At 38.5% G+C, this 23,839-nt stretch overlaps 1 long non-coding RNA gene across 1 annotated transcript; it reads left to right on the forward strand.

Annotated features, from left to right (window-relative positions):
* Nucleotides 1–1,333: 1,333 nt before the first annotated feature.
* LOC114138853 (uncharacterized) lies at nucleotides 1,334–23,286 on the forward strand. The gene is made up of 2 exons (XR_003594328.1): nucleotides 1,334–1,431; nucleotides 22,846–23,286. It is a non-coding gene; the product is annotated as an uncharacterized LOC114138853 (long non-coding RNA).
* The last annotated feature ends 553 nt before the right edge of the window (nucleotides 23,287–23,839 follow it).

Raw genomic sequence — 23,839 nt, forward strand, 5'->3', positions numbered from 1 at the left:
TTCACACATGACAACCTGTGGAACAGAACAAAAATACAGAATGATGCTAACTATCAACAAGTCACCTCAAAGCAGATAATCAGAATGCTAATTTTAGAAATGTACGTCAGCTTACCGCTCTGCGTGAAGAGAGTTTATTGAAGACTGTAGCTCTTTGTGTTGGGTCACATAAACACAACTTGATTGTCTGCCTTCTCACACATGAACTAGAGTGATATGCCACTCTCAATCCATATATGGGTTTAATGCTATACACTTCAATGCTATAACAGCCTAAACACTTTTGGAAAGGCTTTCCACAAGGTTTAGGACTCCTATTAATTTATCCAGAGAAACCCCTTGTAGCTTATAAATTATGGAGTACTTATGCTTATCTAGCAACCCAGAACAGGAGCATCTAGTTTGTATACCTCACTCAACCCAGAGCAGGAATTATAACAAACTTACAATCCTGAAAATCTCTTCAGTTTGTCTAGAGAAACTACTCATTACCTTAGATCAACGTTTAGCATTAAAATTTTAATATTTGAGCAAGAACTAGAGAAACTCCTGTTAGTTTACAAATCTAGAACAAACTTAGAAAGTGCCATCTAGTTTTATCAGAACAAGAATCCAGAGTTGAATTGATTTAAAATTTTTTTTTTTTTTACATTTTCAGTCAAAGTGATGGACAATAAAAGAAAGTCTTGCACGACCTCCGATTTAGATGGACAAAACATATTCTAATGCCATAAATGTCATTGCTGATTGAGCCAAGGAATACATTCACAATCCTAAAATGTCTAGTTCAGAGGAAATACAGTATTATTTCCTCTGACCTTCAACTTTGAAGGTCTAATCACTCAGATTGGTATCAGAGAAAAAGAATTGCTCAGCTTATATATCTTATTGTTGTGTTTTTATATTGCTTCATTGCTATAGTTACTTGGATGTGTTAGTCTTTTAATTTCTTATCTCGCCTTATTCTCATGCAGCTTGGGGTTGTCACAGAAATAAATGTGCTACAATGACAATAAAACTGTTCTTGATCTTGAAAATTGTTATTAGCTGGTGGTACAACTGAAACGTTTCTCAATAGCTGTAAAACAACAACTTGGTGTGATTTAAAGAAGCTAAGAATGAGACCTTCCAGCAATTATTGGTTTCCAGGTTATTTTCTAAAAATCAAATCAAAATTAATACTATTTATTTATCAAAAAGATTTGCTAAGGCATGTAAATCATAGCTACTAAAAAAACGAGTGCTGCATCTAGACGTAATAACATAAATAACTCTGACCCAAGATAGTGTTGTGTAAATGTAAACATGTTTAGCATCTCTTAGCAGCAGATCTAATTAATGCATTTTGAAAAATGTAAACTTTTCAGCCTCAGAAGTTTCACAACTGCAAGGAAGATCTCTTGGCCGTCTTTTCTTTCCTGTCAAAGTGCGGTGAGTTCGTCTTCTTCCTTGGCGTATCATCTTCACTCAGTTTTCCCTCCTTTCTCGCCCTCCTTCACTCTGCTTCTCTGTTTCACACCTTGCATCCCGTGGTGGTTGACATGTGTCTCGGGGATGTTTCTGACTCCGTCTCTTCCTGCTCTGTCTCACTGCTCCATTTAGGTCAGCCCTCGAACCTGAAACAATGTGACGGTCTACCCACTTCTCTCACACCCTTTTACATATCTCCCCTTCCCTTTCATTTCCTGAGCTGCCCCTGTCCTTTCTTCTTTTGTCTAACAGTTTTCACCACACGAGTTGTCAGTCTGAAGTTGCACTTGTACGATCTGTGTTTTGTTGATCTGTCAAGTTCTCTCTCCTCTCCCCCCCATCCCGGCTAAGCTCTCCTCAGCTGTTTGTTTCCACTCTCTGCTCCGGCAGACTCATTATCTTTGTAGAACAGCGCCGTGCTTCCGTCAGCAGCGATTAGCAGCGTTTTATTCTAACATTGTTAGGGATGGACAGTGTGATAATTGACGAATGAAGATATGGCATTTTCTAATCTTGCAACGCAAAAACTATGTCATGGTAGATAGAAGCTACGGTTAAGTTTTCCATAGCACTAAAGCTTGCATTGATCATAATCCAATTAAAGTATACAAAAAAAGAAAGACGAAGTAAAAGGACGGGAGAAAATGAAATGCTTGTTTTGTAAAACAGAAAGAAATCAGCTGGAATCGAATTGCTGAGTTCTCAGAACTGATGAAGTGAAGGCATTTTAAAGATCAAATGAAAACTCTTTTAGTTAATATAATTAATTTGGAGTCCTTTTGATAAGTGGTAATGACTTGGAGATTATTGGCTTAAATGAATAGTTCTGTTGCTTGGGGGTTATGAGTTGCAAAGGAGAAACACTATCCTACTTTCAAAGTTCCCGAGGAGACAAAGGAATGTTTTTTTTTAATACAGTAAGAAAATTAGACTCATATATAAACAAATTACCGCTGTTTTAATTCCCTTTTAGATTAAACTGCAGTTGTAATAAGACGGCGTCTCAGAGGGGATGCTTGCAAGCAGAAAGAGGAGACACATTTGTAATTAAAGGTGGAATAATAGTTTTCTCATTAAACAAATGTTTGTTCCGGAGACGAATGTCGCTTCAGAGATGCAGTGCCTTTCAAAAGTATTCACCTCCCTTGAACATTTTTTCAGGTTACAACCTAGATATATTTAGTATTTTTGCATGATGGATCAACACAAAATGGTGCATAATTTTCAATTCAGAAGGAACATGATACATTTGCAGATAATCTGGAAAGTAGGGTGTATATAGGAATTTAGTCACTGCTTTGTGGACACTCTTTTGCTGCAGTTGCAGAAACTCTTTAGATGCCCCTGTGGCATCTCTAGATGCCAGATCTGCACCTGAAAGAGACTCAAGTTCAGTTATCCTTTGCACAATATCTCAAGCTGCGCCTGACTGTGGACAGATTTTAAGTTGGATTTTATGTTTAGTGTTGCCCTGTTGGAAATTGAACCTCCATCTCAGTTGCAAATCTTTTCCAACCTCAACAGGTTTTACCCCAGTGCATCCCTGTATTCAGCTCCGTTTCTGTTTATTTAAGGTTTTCACAGAACAACTGCATTCATACTGAGACTAAATAACAAAAAAAAAATCAACTATTGTCAAATTAGATTTGATTTTTGGTTTGGTTTGATTTGATTTGGTGGTTCACTTCAAATGCTCAGATATTTGTTGGTCAAAATTTTAAACCATTGGCTTCTTATTGTTGCTCTGGTGAAGTTTGTATGGTCTGCATACTATTGCAAAGCAATGCAAAAGGAGGACTCTTTCAGGAAACTAGAGGGGATGCTGTTTTCCATTGCCCGTGGAAACATACAAGAATCCTGGTGACTGGAGGTGAGACGTTCAGACTTCTCCGACAAGACGGTCCGATCCTCATGGATTGTTTTACTGCTGGGCATACAAATCACAACATTCAACTCACAGACAAACTTTCTGTTTATTCCCTGAATGCTTTTTGTGAGACGGCGCTGGTAATGTTATTATTGCTCAGATACACCGCAGGCCCTTTCCCATGCTGTCAGCTAATGCTGATGATGCCCTCTCCTCGGTTGTCGCTCCGCACATGCACCAATGATGGGCTCAAAACAAGTACTTTCAGCACGACTGACTCTCTCTTATCATAATTTGATTATTTTAATGATCTTGTTACTAAACCTCAGACAGTGCGCTTACATCCTCGCCCCTGGGGCTAAGCCATGGTTGAGCGCATCGTATGAATCTCACATGAGGCTCTGAAAAAGTCCAAGGGTGACGATATACAGTGGTGTGTCTATCCATGTGTGTGCATTCAATTCCTCGTGTGCTCATGTGGCGCTCTCCACAGACGAGCCCAGCCACAGTGACCACAACCACACCTCCCGACATGGAGAACAAGAGGAAGATTATGGAAAATTATTTGCATAAAACAGCCCAATAGTGTTTGACACTATTAGTCAAACACCACAGCCAGAGGGGGCTTGATTGTGGCGTTTCATTATCGCCTATTGAATTATCTGGATTAATTTAACGCATTTAGGCCTGTGTGTTTTCCCCAGCTCGCAACTCTCCCGTCTCTTTGTTAGCGATAATTATGCTAAGTGGGTCATCTCCATCTGAGCTCCTTTCTTTTTCCTCTCTTTGTGGCATTAGCATTTTAAACTTCTTAAACAAAGTTTGGCAAAAAACGCAGCGATACAACCACAATGATTCACTCAGCACTTTGTGGATGAAAGGCTGAAGAAGCAGGCGGTTGACTCAGACAGTGGAGGAGTGGAGCCTGGGAACAAGAAGGGTCAGGCTATGGAAAAAAATAAAACCAACAAAAAACATCTTTAATTTTTTTTGTTTAAACATTTTTAATCTTTGATTTAAAGATTAACAATTAAAGATTAAATTAATATTTTAATTTAAAAGATTATCTCAGATAAAGATACTCAGATATGTATCTTTGTCACATATCTGAGTTAGAGACAGAAACCTATGTGCTGATTTGTCATGTATGGTTTCAACAGTCACCAGATGTAGTAATGTAGAACAGCTTATGTAACCAAGGGCAAGCACTGGTTTCAGGAGCCACTGTGACAAATATTGGATTATATACAGTATATAAATAAATAAATAAATAAATGCAGATAATGAAGCGAATCAAAGCGGTTGCCATGGTAAAGGCCGTTTCATTTCTGACGTAACGCATTCTGGTGGCTTTGATTGTTGTCTCTTCAGCAGACTGATCTGATGAGAAAAATAACTCGCTATGTGTTCATCTTGGAGCCAAAGCTAGAAGGTTTCTGGATCCCAAAGACTCCAAAGAAGGAGAAAAGTCACATTGATGACGACGCTGAGTAAACAACAAACATTTGTCATTTACTCAATAAACATGAGGGATAAAACATGATCTAAAGTTTAATTCCTATATCGACTTTCTATCCTCTGGTGCCTGATTCAGTTACTAGTTTGGGAACATGTTTCATGTTCCCAAACTAGTAGACATATGAAACCAGATCAACCATTTGACCCTACAACCAAAATGCTGTGTGGTAGAAAACTAACACTGCACCCTGAACACACCATCCAGTGAAACTTAGTGTTGGCAGCATCATGCTGTGGGGATGCTTTAAAGTAAAGACGGTCAACATTGATGGAAAATTTGAATCATATATGAGGTTGAATTGTGACAGAATACAAAAAGATTTAAGAGGGATTAAGACTTTGAATATGGAACTATTCAAACTTTATTATGGTATTTTTGTATAAGCATACTGACATTTTACTTATTGCATCAATGCCAAAGAATACATGAGATGAGATATGTGTGTTGTGAGCTCTTTCAAACAAAGAAGTACTATACGTTTTTTTTATGTGGCAAACATATTTTTAATTGATAATTTTGTGTAAACCATTTTATGCTTATTGTCAATAGTAATACCAGTTTACATGATTGCTAAAAATGAAAATGGAGAAAAACTCTTTGTACTCCTTTGTGTTGCCTCTGTTTGGTTTTGAAACTAAAAGCATCTCAGTTTTTTAGAATTTCCAAGCCTTCATCCTCTACTTTCTTCCTCGAACCAAACGTTGCCTTCCCCCTTAGATGTGGGGTGAAAGATAAGGAGCAAGAGGCATGGAGTGAAACGAGAGTTTGTAAGTCTACCAGCCATCTTTATCTGTGAGGGAGACAAGTGCTGAGGAAGCTCACAGAGGAAATATGGCTGTTAAGTCATCATGCAGTTCATTAGCACGTTGCTTAATTGGTGTCTAATTGATTGTGGATGTTTTGTAAAGCTGTGAACCTTCAGTTTCTTTGGTACCAAGAGATTCTCAGAAGACTCACAGAGTCAGCAGAAGTTGATTTATTGTTTTTGCCATTAATTTGGAAACTATGTGCTTTTTTTCTCTCCTCACACACATAAGGAAATGTATCCAACCTCTTTTCCACAAAAGCTTTTAGTTTTAAATTTAATAACGCAGCTGCTAAAAACAGGGAACAATAAGATTTTACTTACTGTTTCGGCAACTTGCATATTTTCTGTGAGTAATAACCTATTTTATAATAACCCTGATCAATAGTTTTCCTGGCAGTCTAGAGATCTGAAAAGTTTCTTTGAATTTTGGCAGGTTTTTTCTTTTTGAGATGCTTCAGACTATGACACATCAAATGCCTCCTCTGCTTCCCCTCCTCTCCAGTCAGGGAGATCTCAGCGAGTGGACTTGACAATGTAGAGAGGAGATTAAACAAAACAAAACAAATATTTTCTGTGTCGCTTATTAAAAACCTATGTTGAATGGGGCCTTAAGCAGAATAAAATGTAGGGGCCTCTCTTTCTGTCAAAATCACCACTTCCACTAACTGCTTCAGTACAGATTTGATCGAATATGGGAGAGGTGGCCAAGTTTCATTGGTAGAGCTCAAAAACAAGTAGTCATAATCGGCTATTATTGGCTTAGATGTATTTGTGAACAAACTGGAAAGATTGCATCGGGCTGTAGCTATGGTAACAGAACAATCAAACTTGGAAGATGATTTTTTGAACTAAAAAGTAAGTTTGCCATTGAAGTCCTAAGTTTTAATACTAAGCAATTTGAAATATTTAAGTTTATGTCATCATGCCCTACGTTGTGTTGATTTAGCAACATGTGTCTCCAGAGCCACAGCAAGCAGCTCTTTGAACTTTCCACAATGTTCAAAGAGCTGGCTAACAACTCTGGCTTAAAATGATGAGCAACTAATGTTTTAAATATAAATTTATAACAAATTTTTGTTCTACCTGTTTTTTTTATGTCATAAATTGATTTTACACAACGGAAAGACTCTACAAATACTAGTGACAATGTTTTAGATTTATTGTTTGTGTCATTAATTTAGAAACTATGTGATTTTTTCCCCCTCACACACATAAAGAAATGTATCCATCCTTTCCACAAAAGCTTTTAGTTTTTCTTTAAATTAAAACCTAAGCACAGACAGAAAATGGGGTGTTTAAAAATAACACATTTCCTGAAGGAGATATTTCTAAAAAATGACAAGTTGTCTTTTTTTACAAGTTCATGTAACGTTTACAACTCTAAACAAATCTTCTTTAGCCTGACTGACAGCAAATGTAGCTCTTGTAATCTTTACAATATTGGATTATAAAGGTGGCAGTAGTCCACATAGTGTATATTGAAATGTGTAATTTTAATGTAATAGAAGTTTACAAGGTAAATTTTAACTTTTTCAGGTCATTGAATTTTTATGTTTAGCTAATGCAATAAGGCTTCTCTCCTAAGAACATGTAAATGCCAAAATACTGACCCTGTACACCATTTGCTGCTGAACAGGAAGTTGTAATAACTCCCAAAAGCATTGTTCATTCTGACCCACATTTCAAGGTCTCGGCAGTCCTGGCCTGAATGCATTTTTGTATAATTTTAAGTGACTTCTGGTGTAAATGCATAAATTTGTTGTAACTCATAAGCCTCTAATATACAGGCTGGAGCATCGCTGAGATTTATAGTTTTTGGCCTTTAACAACATGCAGCTTTCAAAAGACACATGACGAGAAGCAGCTATAAAACTTATTTACTTAAATTTAATCTAATTTCTACTTGTATTTGCGTCTTCTTCAACAGTTTCAAACCCAGGTAAGCAAATGCTGACCTGTGCCTCAAAGACTTTAAGTGAATGAAGGGTAAAAAGAGACATGTATCCCTCCATCTCATTTTTGACATCTGTTTTTTTCTATTTTTGTGCTTGCGTTATTTTTCATTTGGAGCGCTTTCCATCTTCCCCTGTCACGTTGTGATGAGTGCTCACCTGTGAATAATTCATGAGAAGCAGCACGTACGATTACGCTGGTTAAAAAGTAATGAGGCGTAGCCATAACAAAAACTTGTCTGGCATTCTTTTACCAAGTGTCTCTTGCCCTGCGATGCTATTGGTGGGGCCTCAGTTCACATGAAAGCACATCCTTGTCGCACCTGACAGAGAGCGACGTTAAGAGGAAGAAAACAAGAAAACACAAGCTTGGCCCGTGGAGCAGGTGTTTAAAACTCAGACACAGCAGAGCCCCCTTCCACACACCCCTCCTCAGCACAGTGTGATCTAGCCCCGGCTATGAGCTGTCACTGGCAGCTTTTCATGTCTGAGCTCGGGAAAGATCAGTAGACTCCCCGTCTGAGCTCGGAGGCCTTTGATAATCGATGGAGCTTACAGTGGTGCTTTGTAACGACAGCAACTGTTCGCAGCCCAATCAAACCGCGCCGCTGTCCCCCCCTGTTTGTTCCCAGGATTGTGCGGGTTATTTCCTGTTTGACTTAAAATGAGGCCTTGTGCTTTACGAGCGCTTCGGCGTTGACAGCGAGAAGATGCATCAGCGTTACAAAGCTTCTTTTTCAGAGGCGTTTGCTACAATATGTGTGTTTTCAGCACAAATCGACATGGTTTTTGGCACAATCCAATCTTTACATAACTTTTGCCCTGGCACAATATGAGTTTGATGGTGATCGTTTGACTCATTCATGACACAAAAAGGAAGCTATTATTGTGTTATTAGTCACAGGTCATGATCTTCCAGAAAGAAGAATTGATCAAATTTAGCAAAGAAATTAGTATAATTAGAAATGTGTCAGAATTACACAGTGTAAAGAAGCAATAATTATACTTTATCTAACATGTTTGTCAGAAATATAGTGAATTTTTCATGTTAATAACACAAGTGTTTCTAACCCTCTTTGCTCTTCTGTCTGGTTGGAGACCATCAAGAGATACATAAATAAATAAATCAAGTTGTACAAACCTTTAACCATTTTGTTTCTTTGTAACACATTTAGCCTAAGGTGTCATTTTCACTGTAGTTCTAATTGTTATTTGTGACTCTTCTCTTCTTATACAATACTTTAGAAATAGGACAGTCCTGTCTTTTAAATTTGTCTTTTGTGCGCTCCCCATATTTCCCCTTCAATGGTCTTTTCAGAACCATGAAGGTTGTGCAGGAAACAAGATATAAAAACATGATGAAGTTCCAAGGTATTTGGAATTTGTTAAAAAATGTTGCCCCCCTTTCTTTCCATTTTCTAACCTGAGGTATTCCACACCTTCAGTCTATTTTGGTCACACCAATTTATTATTCAGGAACTGTGAATCTAATTAATAATTGAACAAGAACAGATGGTGCTCTTGACCTCCCGTGAGAGCAACGTGTGGGTGTGTGTGTGTGTGTGTACATAAGCTGAAACAACGGACACATGTGTCTGTTTTTATGTGAATACACAGAACCTGGATGTAGAGTAGATTTACTTTAAGTCAGAGAGGACATTCAAAGGTGATGTCCCAAAATGTTTCTCTCTACAAAAGAAACGATAATGGATAGAAGCACAAAAAGTGAAAGAGTGAACTGATATCTAAAAGTAATATTTGTTTAGATCAGGATATGTTATAACAGCAACTTTTTCATTGAAATCTGAGCAGGTTATTAGAGCCCTGATGTGTTTGGGCTCTAACACAAATTATAAATTGTGTTACAAATTGTGTTACAAATTAAACGTAATGTAATGTCAGAGAAACAATGAGCATAAAGACTAAGTTTTTTCATAGTGTTTGGTTTGGTACCGACATGTTTTATGCTTCTTTTTTTTGTTGCACCAGAACACTCATATAAAAGAGGTACAGTTTTGTCATCCCTCTTCCTGAAAGCACCACTAAATCTTGAGATGTAAAATATCCAACCCAAAACAAACAAACAAAAAACAACAATCCAGAACTATATATTTTTACATTATTGCACCACCTGGCTCCATTTACCATTGCAGAGCACTCTATCTCCAAACACATTATGCATGTGCATGAAGCAAAAAAGGAAGCAAGAGTGGTCAAAGCATGCTTGTGAACATTGGCAACTCATCTTGGAGGTCATCACATCAGTGTGTCCTCCCCTCATCAAATGTGTCCTAAGAACTGTGTTTTTATTGTCACTGGCTTCCCTATTTTTTATGTTTGAATCCTTATTATGATATTCTGAATTACTACTACTATGAGATTCCTGTGTCCATGATTGTGAGAAGCAATTTTAAAAGTGTGTGTGTGTCTGACGCAATGTCATCAGACTTTTGCAATCATTGTTTCATGTTCATTGTGCATCAACATATACATTGATTAATTTTTAACAAAGCTGTTCAGAAACTATCCAAATTATAACCCAATGTGCCAAATGTGTTGTTTTAGGCTTTGATTATTTCATGTTTATGTACACTGCTCAAAAAAATAAAGGGAACACTCAAATACAACATCCCAGATCTGAATGAAAGAAATATTCTCATTGAATACTTTGTTCTGTACAAAGTCCCATTTGCACAACAGCAGGTGACATTGATTGTCAATCAGTGTTGCTTCCTAAGTGGACAGTTTGATTTCACAGAAGTTTGATTTACTTGGAGTTATATTGTGTTGTTTAAGTGTTCCCTTTATTTTTTTGAGCAGTATATTTATATATGTGTCTGTTTCTTCTTGTATGTGCAGAACATGTGAAACATGAACAGGGGATAAATTAAAGACGGTTTGCTGTTAATTCACCTTTCTCCAGTAGACAGACTTCTCTAATGTGACATTTCCGCTGCCGTCCTTGAGAGCCGCGCACAGTCATGTTCGTATGTTCTCGTCCACCTCCTGTGATACCTGGCGAATAGGACAAACAGTACAATGGTTTGAATATTACGTGAGGAGGGAGGCCATATTAATGGATGAAAGAGCAGGGAGCGGATTGATTGAATGGGAGAGATATAAAGAACCCACATAGTGGAGGCACACAGAGCTCACTGCGAGCTCAAGCTCCCCAAGGTTGTTTTGATATTTCCGAGCCACTTCCTTCAGTCCGGTTGTGTCTGTATACTAGAGCAAAATTGATTTGTAAGAGCACATTTATTGTGTGTATGTGTGTGTGTTATGTTGCTGATGGTTGCAGGGGGTTGCTGTGTGTTTTTGTCCAGTTTGTGAGTCACTGTTGCTGTCCTGGGGATTTTCTAGTCAAGTACCAATGCCTTCTAATCTGTGGGTTTGACCAGATCATGTTTTTCATCAGTGTCTGTGTCCTTAGCAAAATATGTAAAGCCATTATCTCTATTTTGCTTGCAAAATGCTAACGTTTTCTACATGCCTCAAGCTTTTTTATTGACATCCATCACTCTTCACATCTCTCTCTTTTGGCCTCAGCTTTCAGTCTTTTCATTTAATGTCTGCTAAATCGATACTCCGAGACAAGCGTGCGGAAACAAACAGAAACGGGCATGCACGCCGGCAGAAATTCTGCGAAAAAGCCCCAAACCCAGCCAAGCACACACATTAAAGGGGAAAAATATCTGAACCCTTCAACTATAATCACAATGCTCTTACTGTAGGGATAAAACTGTTTTTCTCAGAAGTCGCATAGCGTTTCACCACCCGAATGTTAGAGAGGGGCGAAAATTGACAGCCTAGATGCACAGAGTAAGTGGAAATGAGGATGAAGAGGGGAAAAAAAGCAATTCAGATAGGTAAACTTAAAAGCATCAAAGCAGACAACCAGTTCCACAAATGTGTTTCATTCACACTGACGGTAGATGGAGAGTGCACGATGCTCATCCTGCAAATGTGCATGAACGGAGCGGAGCTGAAGTAAAATGACTTGTGTCACATTTCGTCAGAGTGAGCTCTTAGCGAACCGTGCAACTGACCAGGGGTTGCCTGTTTGCATAAAAAAAAACCTGATTAGGATTTTTTAGCCTTTCAGATTGTGCCCACCCCTCCCTGCGAAGTCACAGTTACTCAGTCTAGATCTCTGGACGATTAGGCACAATCTCACTCCAAGCATGAGCGATTCTTCTATTCCCCTCTCACCATCCCATGCCTCCACGGCAGGGTCAGGGGACAGACAGGCCGAGGACTTCATTCCTTACGCTTCTGTCGCTTAAATCAGGTTGGATGAGTGTCATCCCCGGCTTCCCTTTAGGAGCATGGTAATCTGACTCTTTTCCTCATGCCTCTATCCTCTTTCTTATCCTTTGCCTTTAACTCACAGCTTATCCCCCCAAGTCTCTTTCTCTCTCTCTACCTTAATCACGCTTGTCTTATGATTGAATTATTCCCCTGAGGAGTGGCTACGCAAGCTGCTGTGAGGCCGCTGTGCTGTCACCAACAGGCTCAGATCTCTCGTCCATGCTGCCCAGGCCACTATCTCTGCCCTTACGCTTCATGCTTGCTTAGCCTATCCACCCCAGCTCTGCCCTGTCACCCTGGATCATAACCGAATGATGAAGAGCAGGACAAAAGGGGGAAAACAAACACTGACCTCATGGGAGCCTGTTTGGTCATGTGTGAGTCTACAAGATGAAGAGGTCGCCTGGATACAAAGCTTTACAAACCTATTATTACCTTATGACTTTATTCACGTTTTGTCATGATAAAACCACAACAGCAATGTGTTTTAGGAGGAGATTTTGTGCTTGATCAACACAAAGTGGTGCACTAGAGCTTAGATGAAGGAAATTGTTCTCTAATAAAAATTTAACATGTTTGAAGTGCATTTGGATTCACCTCCTAAATTCCAGTGGAGGAGGTAACCCAGTTAATCAATCGAGTAAGCCTGAGTGGCGCTGTGACAAGATAAGGCCTATGGTTACTTTAGAGGAGCTGCAGAGATGCGGAGCTGGGGTGAAAAGAAGGTTGAAGGAGTGTATAAGCAGAATGCCATTGTCAAAACAAATAATAGGAAGTCCCATCTGCAGTCGGTCCCTGAGTTAGACTTCTGTTATTAAAGATGCCAGAGGGTGATGTATCTATATAAGTATGCATGTGTGTGTGGCCTTGTATTTGATACATTGTAAGGACAATTTTCCTAAAAATAAAAATACATTGTGAGGACCAGGGAAGAAGTAATATTTAGGATTATGGGTTATGCTTAGAACTAAGGTATAGATAGAGTTTATACCTCCAAAAGCAGGTGTTGAAGAATCTGTTCAGACTTGATGGTTGGAGCTAAATACAGAACAGTCCTTTAGCAAAACCCTTTAAAGGTTGCAAAAGACTTGGGACTAAGGAGGATGTTCATGCTCCATTAAGAAATCTTAAACACACAGCCACAGATAGTCAAAGTGAGTTTATGTTAAAAATAGTTGCTGTCACCATACATAAGCAACGCTGGTAGTGTCAGATTTTTTATTCATTTAAATTTTTTTCCCCACTTCACAATTATGCATTACTTTGTGTAGATTTGACACAGAAAATATCAGTGAAATGCACTGAAGTCTTTTGTACTCAGAGGATGAACACCTTTACGAGGAATTATGGATTTTACTATTTCAAACCCGGTTGATTCATACATAGATTAAAACGATGAATCCAATAATAGGTGCAACAATTTCTCAAACACATATCTACTTTTGTAAATCCATAAAAGCAGGTCACTGATGGGAGGTGTTTTTCTGCCATCTGCTGCCTTTGCTCAACTAAAGTCACCTGCTTGCTTACGTCACTGCATGCATGTGCTTTTGCAATGCAACATTTCAAAACATCGTTTCGCAGCTTTGAGATGAGAGAGATTTGAGATGCATTCAGACACACTGGTTAGCAGCATGTTATTGTTGCAACTACTTCTAACAGCCTCCTTGAATCGCATGGATAAAAAGTGTGCAAGCCCAACCTGCGCTCATGCACGGAGGGCTGCTTTTTGTTAATTAATGCAGTGATAAAGTGTATTCATGTAAATAATGAAGATAAATGTATGACAAAAGCGGACTGTGGTGACATCTGTTGTAATCTGCTGCATTGAGTTTGTTTGCACGTTTGATGAAAAAGAAAATCCGTTTTCAGGTTATCCTATTGATCCGCTCACTTTATAAAGACGTGCTCTGGGAGCAGTACAGTATTTGCTCCTTTGTGTTCAACTCTTTTCAGAGCTCTGTGTAAAGAGACAACTTCTTTCTGTCTCCCGTCTCTGCTGAATTAGAAGCATCGTCAAGTTGTGGCCTTTGATTTTCATCACACTTTATCAGGTTGAGCGGAGAGGCCTTGAGTGACTTACCTTTACTACTCTCGCTTCCTCTCTCCTTCTTCACCGAGGCTCTCAGAATAGTCATATGCTAGTTTCCCGGGCAACCAGCCAGGACCCTTGTCCAGGAAGGGTTGACGGACATTCAATGGAGAACATGAACCACTGATCGTTCTCACAAAACAGCTTCTGCTTTTATTTATAGACTGTAACATCACCTATATAGGACTGATATAAAGACCCATTTGCTGCCTCTTTTCATTATCAGTATAGCCTAACAAAATTGTCTGGTGTAATATTTCTTCCTCAGAGGACCAGTAGGAAAATAAAAAGCATCCCCCTTTGACAGAAAATAGCCTCATTTTCCTCTTTCCTTTGGGCCAATAAGTTACAGCAAGTAAGCTCTATTAATGTAAAGCAGGAAATCACAAGTTAGAAAGAAATAGAAAATAAAAACTAAACCCAGCAGGCAGGACATGAGAAACCCTTTCTTGACTCTTTCTGGTTGCATCCTTAATAACAGTAATAACATTATTGCAGCATCACAAATTGGTTTAATATCACTTCAAGAAGCCAATCTGGTCTCAGCTGCCAGTCTATGCAGGCCTCACCTTTACCACACTGGATCTTTTCCCTCCAGATTTGAACCCCCCCCCAACAAACTGTATATACTGTTTCTGTACCAGTTGACCTGAACTAGTTTTACATTTTGTTCAGCAAATTAAAATGAATTCATTTATGTTCAAACATTTCACAATCCACATCTTCAGTAAATAAGACATTATGTATGTCGTGATACTCTGCTTCCATCCAGCTTGGCAGCATGAATACAATCTGACATTGCAGCTCAGAGAACTGCACAGGTCTTTGTTCATTGTCTATTAAGAAACAGATTGCTTTTCATTAGTTGCACATAATTAAAAATCTCTAAACAACATATTTTACCTCCATTGGCTTTTGCTCCATTGAAGATCAACTCGGCTATGTGTGCCAGTTCTACTTCTGACTGATGAATTGATTTGAACTACCTTCAAATCAATGCAGGGACTCTATCACTTATAGAAAAAGGGTGGTTTATACTCCAACCTTGTAACCTTGAACAGAGTTATGTGGATGAATTGATTGACTAGATATTGCTGTGTAGAGAGTCGATGTAAAACGTTAACCTGGAGCAGATGTCAGGATCTGCTTCAGATCCTGACATCTGTTATTTTTCATTTCTATTTGAGAAAAAGCTAAGTGAATAAATGTACATCAAGATGTACCAAACTAGGAACTACCAAGATTGCTGGAAGTAAACTATTTTCTTTAAGAAATACAAGGTGGGTTTTGGTATCAATAATGCATATTTTGTTTATAATAAAATATGTCATGGAATACCTTAAACTAGATGTTGCAATAGTTTTTGTGCCAAAATGAAACATTTTATTAAGAGGGAACATTTTCAGGGTTTTCACAGCTGCAGCTAAGCTCCAGTTACTTCACTTGAAGATTTTCCTCTTCGGAATAAATTTGCAACTCTTTGAGTTGGAGCTACGGAGAAGAGATCAGGTTAGATTGTATGTTTTAGTAAATCAGTAAAGGTTTGGGAGTTTATAAATATATGCATGAACAAAGAACAGTAAACAGTAAATAACTTTGTAATAAGTGTGAAACCTGACAGTGAGTAGATCTAATAGGGTTGGACTCATGTGTTACCAAAGTTTGGTGCAATTAAGAACCCTGGCAGCTGAGATTTAGAGATTTTGATGTAATTTAAGAGCCTTAGTTTGAACTCTCAACCAAGCTCCACTGCAGTAGCCCACATGTGAAGTTATGAAAGAAAGTAAGAGATCTTCTCTCACAGAGTCAGAAAGTGATGACCAGGGTCAGGAGTTTTTACTCAAGTAAAGACTAATTGAAGAAACACGAGTATTCATATGAAAATGACAAACTTTCTAAGCAAGAGGAAAAAAGAAAACGGGATCTCCTACATTTTTCACTGCCCCAGAAAGCAGTAGTATTGCTCACCAATAGGGGGTGCTGTTTCCACATCTTCTTATCACGGTAACTAGAGACTCAGAGGTGAACAGTGTTACTGTTTTACTCTGTGGTGATGAATATGAGTCAGTAGGCGATGTGACCTTACCATATATATGTTTGCGAATCCCCACCAGCAAAGGAAACTCAGGGTCAACTAGAGACGGGTCCAAATTTGTACTTGTCTTAAATTTAATACTCTTAAAACACAACAGGGGGGAAGAGTAGGTAAAGGTCACAGGTATGGTTTGCCTTTTATGAGTGTACCTTGTTTAGTTTGTTCTAATATGACAGCAAACAAAACAGAAATATTCAATTATGATAATGGTTTTATTACACACAGAGCCTTATGAAAGTAATATAACATAACCCTTTCTCATTTTGTCAAGGTGCAACCACAGACCTTAACTTTGGATTGGGATTTTATGAGAAAAATCTAACTTAGTAGCAAATAACTGGGTGATGAATATCACTTGATATTTTTTATTTTATAGATTCACAACATGGGAAGACGAACTGAGACGTATACAGGGCAATCATGGGCAAAAATTGTCAGATGCTGCAAAAGAGTTGACACTGGGTCAGAGGTTCACCTTCCAACAGGACAGTGACCAAACAGACAGAGCTACAGTGGTTGAGATATAAACCTATTTTCTGAAGAAGAACATGCACAAACTTGATTTTCAAAATGAGCAAAGCTGGTAGAGTCTCAAAGACTTTGCAGTCATAAAAGCAGCCAAAGATAGTTATAAGATGTGTTTATTCATGGGGATCAGTTTTGGATTTTCTTTTGTAAAAAGAAAAGCACTTCAAATTCATGACCTACTTTGTGTTGTTCTCAATAAAATATATGGATGTTTTGTGATGTAGCCTGATATATGAATACTTTGGCCAGGCATTGTAGGTACTTGTGCTATGGAGTTGTCCCGAGTTCCTCTTTCCAGGCCTTTTAGCCATACAAGTGGTTTTAAATCTCAGGCCAGAACCATCATTTAATGCTTTTTATTTTGTGACTTTTCACTCTTTCTTGCGCACAAAAAACACTAATGGAGGGCTTTTTGTTGGTAGGACTTATGTTGGCCACAGCTTTCCCACAACAAGTGCCAAACTCTGAGAGGATATTTCCACATATTTGAAAATACAGAATGGATTCATGCAACCGTAAGAAGCGAAAGCAAAATTTGGTGCTGCCACAGAAACCTTATGAACCTAATGAAATTCACAGTTCATTTAGCATTTTGTTGGAAGTGCAAAAAAAAAAGAATCACTATTAAACATGCAAGAATATCAAAGTCCTTTTGAAAACAAGTTATCTTTTCCCCACATTAATCACTTCATCTGACTTGAAATGGCAAAAGCAGACACCAATGAAAATTACACAAAACAAATTTTGTAAGTTATGTTAAAATTCAGCAACAGACCTTGAATTAAAGAAACAGCATTCATTTCTAAAATTTTCTAATGCTTTCACGTATTGGAGTTTTATGTTTGCTGTTTTTATTTCCTGAAATAATAAAAAAATTATAAAAAAATCTAAAAAAAAAACATACTTACTTGAATCATGCTGCTCCTCTAAATTTCAGCCTTAAACAAAGAAAAAAATTGTGAGGAGAAATGACATTAAAAAGCACATGTTCTCGAATTCCTGTCCTGTACGGCAGATTAGAGGAGTCACAGTCCTTCAGTTTCTTGGAATAACCCTACATGTAATGAAGCCCTTAAGATCTGAAGAGCATCAAGAGACATATTCAAGAAAAGTGCCTTCACTTTTTATTCATGTTCCTTCCCCTTTTCTTTTTCAAGTGATATGCAACTTCAGAGAGAGGACGGTGAGGGAGACGCTCACACACATGCGCACACCCTCCCCGCACACACACAGTGGGAGAGGAAAAGAGACTGGGAATGTTTTCCGATAGAAATGAGGGGAGTTGAAGTAGACTCTTGAGTTGTGAGGCTGTCACTGCTCAGTTCAAAACATTCTGGCATGCAAAACAGCCAAAAGCCCTAAAACTTGTTATATGACTTCTCTTTGAACACCATGGAATCTCATTCACAAGCAGGGCAGGCGACTTCAAACTCTGATAAACTCTAAAGATTAGATTCAACCTGGTAAATGTTTGCTAAATGGCTAAAAATGTAACTACAGCACACTTGTGATGACTTTTTGTTTTTGCTTTTGTCAATGGAGACCCTTGTCGTGGCTATTGGCACACACTGGGGAGTGAATTTGTCATAACCGCAAGTATGTATTGGAAATACACACACACACACACACTCCTGCATGCATCCGCACGTACACACACACATGTTTCTCATATTGTGGAGGACAGCTGCAGGGGTGTGGAAGCCTTGGGAAAATGGATCATGGAATCAGGCCAGTCAACTTCCTCTCTAACCAGCACCTGTTTGTCTGTATCTGCCTCTGTCTTATTTCACAATGCGTTTCCAAAATGTATAGAGATTAATGCTTAAATTCAGCAAGTAAACACTGTAGATTACTGTCACCAACACGCCTCTGTGAGTCTTTTGAGCTGAAGTTGCGCCGTGCGGGCAAGTAGGTACGATTTTCCGCTCGCTTGTTTGTCGCTGAGGTTTTATTCAACAGAGATTATGCAAATGTGAGTCTATTACACATCCTGGCCTAATTCACTAAGCCCTGTTATACTTAAGACACACATCCAGCGAGGAGCAAACCACACACATACACAAAGATAAGTGTTAATTTCCCAAGCAGGGAGATGAAGAGATTCGTTGACAGGTAATACACCTTGATGTTTCTGCCATTCTGACAACATGTGAATCTGCGAGATCATGTGTGCATAAATGCATCATGCAGAGTGCTGTGCCTTGTGAGTACAAGCTGAAAGGAGAGAAAGAAAGGGGGTGATGGGGGCGTCGGGGGGGTAGACGATCTTCTCTAAAGCGGCCCAGGCAGGCATCAGCACTCAATCATCCCAGATCTGCCAGACGACACCAGCAGAGAAAACACATTACCCATGTTGTGTCGCCTCGCCTTCTTCTCTTGTCTTCTCTTTATTATATTTAGAGCTGCCTTGCCTCAGGGTCAGGTGACAATCTGCATTCTCTCCCCGCAAGTTTTCTCAAAACTGTCTGGAGTTGTTTTCTGTATTTCATTTTTTAGCATTGTGCTTTTCTCTCTCTCTCTCTCTACCTCGCTCTTAAAGGGGAGCTGTTGATGGTTTTTAATCCCTACATGAGTCCCTTTGCAGATGACTCTGCTGGCATGGTGTCAGAAAGAAACTAACAGAGAGCAGAGCTGCACATTAGACTAAAGATGAATACCCTCAGAAGGGAGTGAGGGAATAGAGGGGAAGAGGCATTTGAAGTGCTTGTCTAAGTTTTAGTAAAAAATGAGTTCTTTATAGCAGAATATAAATATATAATTGAAACACTTAAAGACATTATGAGGCTCTTTCATTTCCTCTCCTTTTTGTGTGCCGGCTGAGGTGGGAAACAGAAGGCAAGTAAACACATCTGCATATTTGAGTCATTGGTTCCAAGGGAGCTGTTATGGGCTGTCTCTGCAAATCTCTTCTCTGAGTTGCTTGGGCCCACCAGCAACACCTCCCCTCCTCCCTCCACCAGTCCTCTTCTCTTCGCCGCTGATGCTGGGTCAGATACTTCAGCATTCTTTCAATTGATGTGGTTGTGTCTGAGGGTGGCAGAACTATGCTCAGATTTCATGATTTCAAATGGTTGCGCTGTCTCCTCTTCGTTTTTCTTTTTTTTTGCTTTACCGCTTCTCAAGTTTGGATGCTATGCCTTCGGTATAAAGCCCGGCAAGGTGGTGTGTGTGCGCGTCGTTTCCAGTTAGTGTCCAGCTGACGGTGAGTTGGCAGAGTTGGCGCAGCAGAGTGGGCCAAAAACCGGTCAAGGCCTCTGTCTCCGCAGCGGCCGTCACCTGGACAAGCGAGCATGCCAGCCCTGTGGCTGAATCTGAGAGATCGGAGCGACGTCGTCAACTGGGAGCGAGTACAAAGATGGGAACATTTTGTATCTCCACCTGCCTCTGAGCACGCTCCTAGAACAGAACGCTGAAACACGACGTCACGGCCTGCAGGAGAAATATCATCTCCTCACACTTTTACTGCCATTTCTTCAGTTCTTAAAGAAATGAATCAAAGCTGAGAAATTTTTACAACTTGGAGAGTTATCTGTATTAAATAATTTTGGTGTAACACTAAAACATAATGAGTCAACAAGGTTTTCCGTCAAGAAGCCACAGTATAAACCCTCAAAATTATTGCCTTTTATGGGCTTTACATAAAGAAGATTTAAATTTTTTATTTTTCCAGTTATATGCTCCACACGGCTGCAGCAACGTTTGGCATTGTCAGAAACAGTAGACCTAAAAAATACAGTCTTCTGCAATTAGTCAGCACCAAAACTGGGATTGTGATCAGCTCCATTTCTTCCCATGGTTTCCACCCAAATGATCTTATTTGTTGAGGAAGGTTTCCAATTGGTTAAAACCAGCATCAGTTTGATTTCTGTTTAATAGGCCAAGCAAATAATCTTTCCTTCTTTTAATTTTTCTTTCTTTTAATCGTCCTTTGGGGCAGAATACTGTAGATCATGAAAAGAATGATGTTAATGGTGCGTCATAATTTGTCATCTGACTTTTCTAAACAATTAATCATGTGTTTGCCTTCATACTGACCCTCTTTCTTTAAATAAATATGAAGGTGGGATGTTAAAAGGACATCGGTAAGGTATTTTCCTTCTTTTTTTATAATCAATCTTGGTAATGGAGTAATTATCGGGCTTTTATGTCATAATAATAGTATGATATATATATCTGGCAAAAACCAAATTGGGGGGTATATAAATAACTTTTATGGAATAAACTGCCTCAAAAATATTCAGAAATTTTCACATGTCAACAAATAAATCAGAGGGAAATGCATTAAATAAAGATAAGTACTTATGCAAGACAGTCAAGAACATTCAAGAAGCTTAATATTTCCACTTCCATCCATAATAGTTGAGATCATGTATTTTCTCTTCCTACTATCAACATGGGTTTAGAGAATGTAAAAAAAAAAAAAAGAGAATCTTATCTGTAGCACTTTTTATTTTCTCCTGAGCCTGAATCGTTTAGATGTTTCCTGGAAAGTCTAAGACTGTAAATGTGCCATCTGCAGCAGGAGGATGCAATATTTCATTCCCTTGCAGTGTTGTGTGTTTTTGGCCTAACCACCTGGAGATCATTGACAAACTCCTCTTTTGAAGCTTTGACTTGATCCCTCAATTTTCTCAAGGTCATCATCACTCCCTGAGACAAGATCCTTACTTTAGTTATTTTATATTTCCTTCGTTTCGCAATAAACTCACCAGCAGCTTCCCAGCAAGCTTCTGTTCTCAGAGCCTGAAGAAGCTGATTATGTGTACCACTTTATACTCATTAAAAGTTCAGGTCAGGAGTTTCTGTGTATTGAGAAATTGATTTGTGCAAAATAATGGTACATAACTGATTTATGTGATTCACAGCTTTGGTCATTTTGGACTCAATAACATGCGAAGCAATTTTGAACTTTTACCCAGTGCATTATTTTCTTGATGTTGAGGATTTCTGCATTGAAATAAAACAACTTTATCCTTTAGAGAGTGTACTTTTGTTTCAGAACTTTAATTTTATCTCAAATGTTTTATGGTAGCTCCATCCATCTTCCATTCAACTCATCTCAGGAAAGCTTTAGCGATGTTCACAAAGACATATTGAGAAAAAAACCAGCTTGGATTGACTTTTATTTAAGTTATCAGAGTAAACGGGGCTGAAAGGAAAGGAAAGGAAAACACACTATTTAGACCTTAATATAAAGGTTACTACAATTATACCCTTCTTTATCATGTAAAAACTAAATAAAATAGATTTTAGTTTGTAGTTGTAGTGTGACAAAATATGGGAAAGTTCAACAAGTATGTATACTGTTGCAATTTATGGTATTAATTTCAGTGTTTCAACTCACATAAAAGTTTGTTTGATTGTTGACGGCCTCTATCTTTTTCTACAATCCAGTGAATCTTGTGTCACTCAGGGATTGATAAAATGGATTTGGAAAAGACAGTTTTGTGAATCCATTTTTTTTCTTTTTGCATATTCAAGTCACACTGGTACAGGCTGATCAAATTGGACACCAACTCAAAATTCAGTCAAAGGGAACTGAATAGAGCTGCATTCTGTCCTTTGACCAGCAGGAGGTGATTGCTTTGGTTCCTAAAAGTATACATTTGAACAAGAAAATGATTGTTTTCTCTTTTAAGCTTTCTGAAGTTAGATGCTCCTCATACTGGAAAGTGTATTATAAGTTTGGTAAATAATGTTACTATTAAGAAGATGCTTAACTGATAGCACAGGAAACTTGGAAGTGTGTTGTTTTAGAAGACCAACCAACATAAAGCAATAACTCAAATAGCAATTTACTAACTAAAGTTGACTCAGTGATGGTCTTTCTTTGATATAATGGGGGAAAACAACCTACTAAACTTGATTTTTGGTATTCCTTTTAACAGTGAAATTAGTGTTTAAAGAAAGAATAGTCCAGATTATAAATGAAGCATTTCAGGCATGTTAGGAACACCTTTCTCTGTAAGTGAGAGTAACTTTCTTTGGTATGTACTGACAACTTTGATTGTATCTGCACAAAAAAACAAAACAAAAAACAGGATAAAAAACATAACAAATCATTTTTAACAACACCAGATTGGACGAGGCCTACCTCTGTTTGTAACCAGATGCCAAAGAAGGTCACAGATAAATGAAGCTTTCACCTGAATTTCTCCGAAGTCTGACCAGCTGTTAACTTCCTTTCTGTCTCTGTTTGTTAGTGTGAATTCCTTCCAGTCTGTGAGGGGACTCTTTCACCAAGGCTGACTGTCACCTTTTGGACCAGGCTCGCGCAGCAGGAATAATGAGCAACTATTCTGCTCTGTTGCAGCAAACCAAACTAGGTTTACAAGAAAGATCGACTCTCCGGGGTCAAGGCAGAGATCCAGCTCAAGCTTTTCTCACCTGCTGTACACTCTCAAACACACTTTCTAATTTCCTTACACATGTCCCCAGTGTGTAGAGGTCACCATGGCAATCTTGTCTTCCACAGCAAATGGTGGGATGTTCTGACGAGCTCATGACCAAAGTGTATTGATCTACATGATTTGATGCCTGTTCTGGAGAAAAATCTTGTTCTTCCTCGCTGAGATCGCCTGTGATCGATAAGATGAAACCAATGGAAACAAACTTGATAAATTTACCCTCTGGTGATATTCAAAGTCTGTTTAAGTGATATTTTTGGCCTCTTGTTTGTTCCACTGGATCACAGCATTTGGTTACGTTTTGTATATGAAGTGTGCATGCATATGAGTGTGTGCGTTCCATGGTTACTTCCTGTGGTTAAACCTGTGCAGTAGAGATGATTCATGAGTTTCATTGTTGCTGCAGAGCAAGAGAGAGTGAGTGAAAAAAAACAAACCATTCACACTATAAAATTTGCGTCTTTCCAACACTCTGTTTCACACTCTTGAACACGCACACACACCCTTATGCACATGCAAAAAAAAAAAACTCTTGCTTACACTTTTTCCAACTCCCACACAAACAGACAAAATAAGTGCATGTTCGTTTATGCTTTTTAGGCTAACTGACAGAAATTAACCAAAAATATCTGCCGCATTCAGTCATTCCAAATCCAATGACTAGCAGCTTGTGGTCACAAATTAATCACATAACAATAAATTATAACATGTGTAAAACAGATTCTCTTGTCTATAAAAATGTATCCTTTTGAATAAGCCCTGTTTTTGGAAAAGAACTACTAGACATATT

Source organism: Xiphophorus couchianus, chromosome 23, assembly GCF_001444195.1.
Source record: "Xiphophorus couchianus chromosome 23, X_couchianus-1.0, whole genome shotgun sequence".
Lineage (NCBI taxonomy): Eukaryota > Metazoa > Chordata > Actinopteri > Cyprinodontiformes > Poeciliidae > Xiphophorus > Xiphophorus couchianus.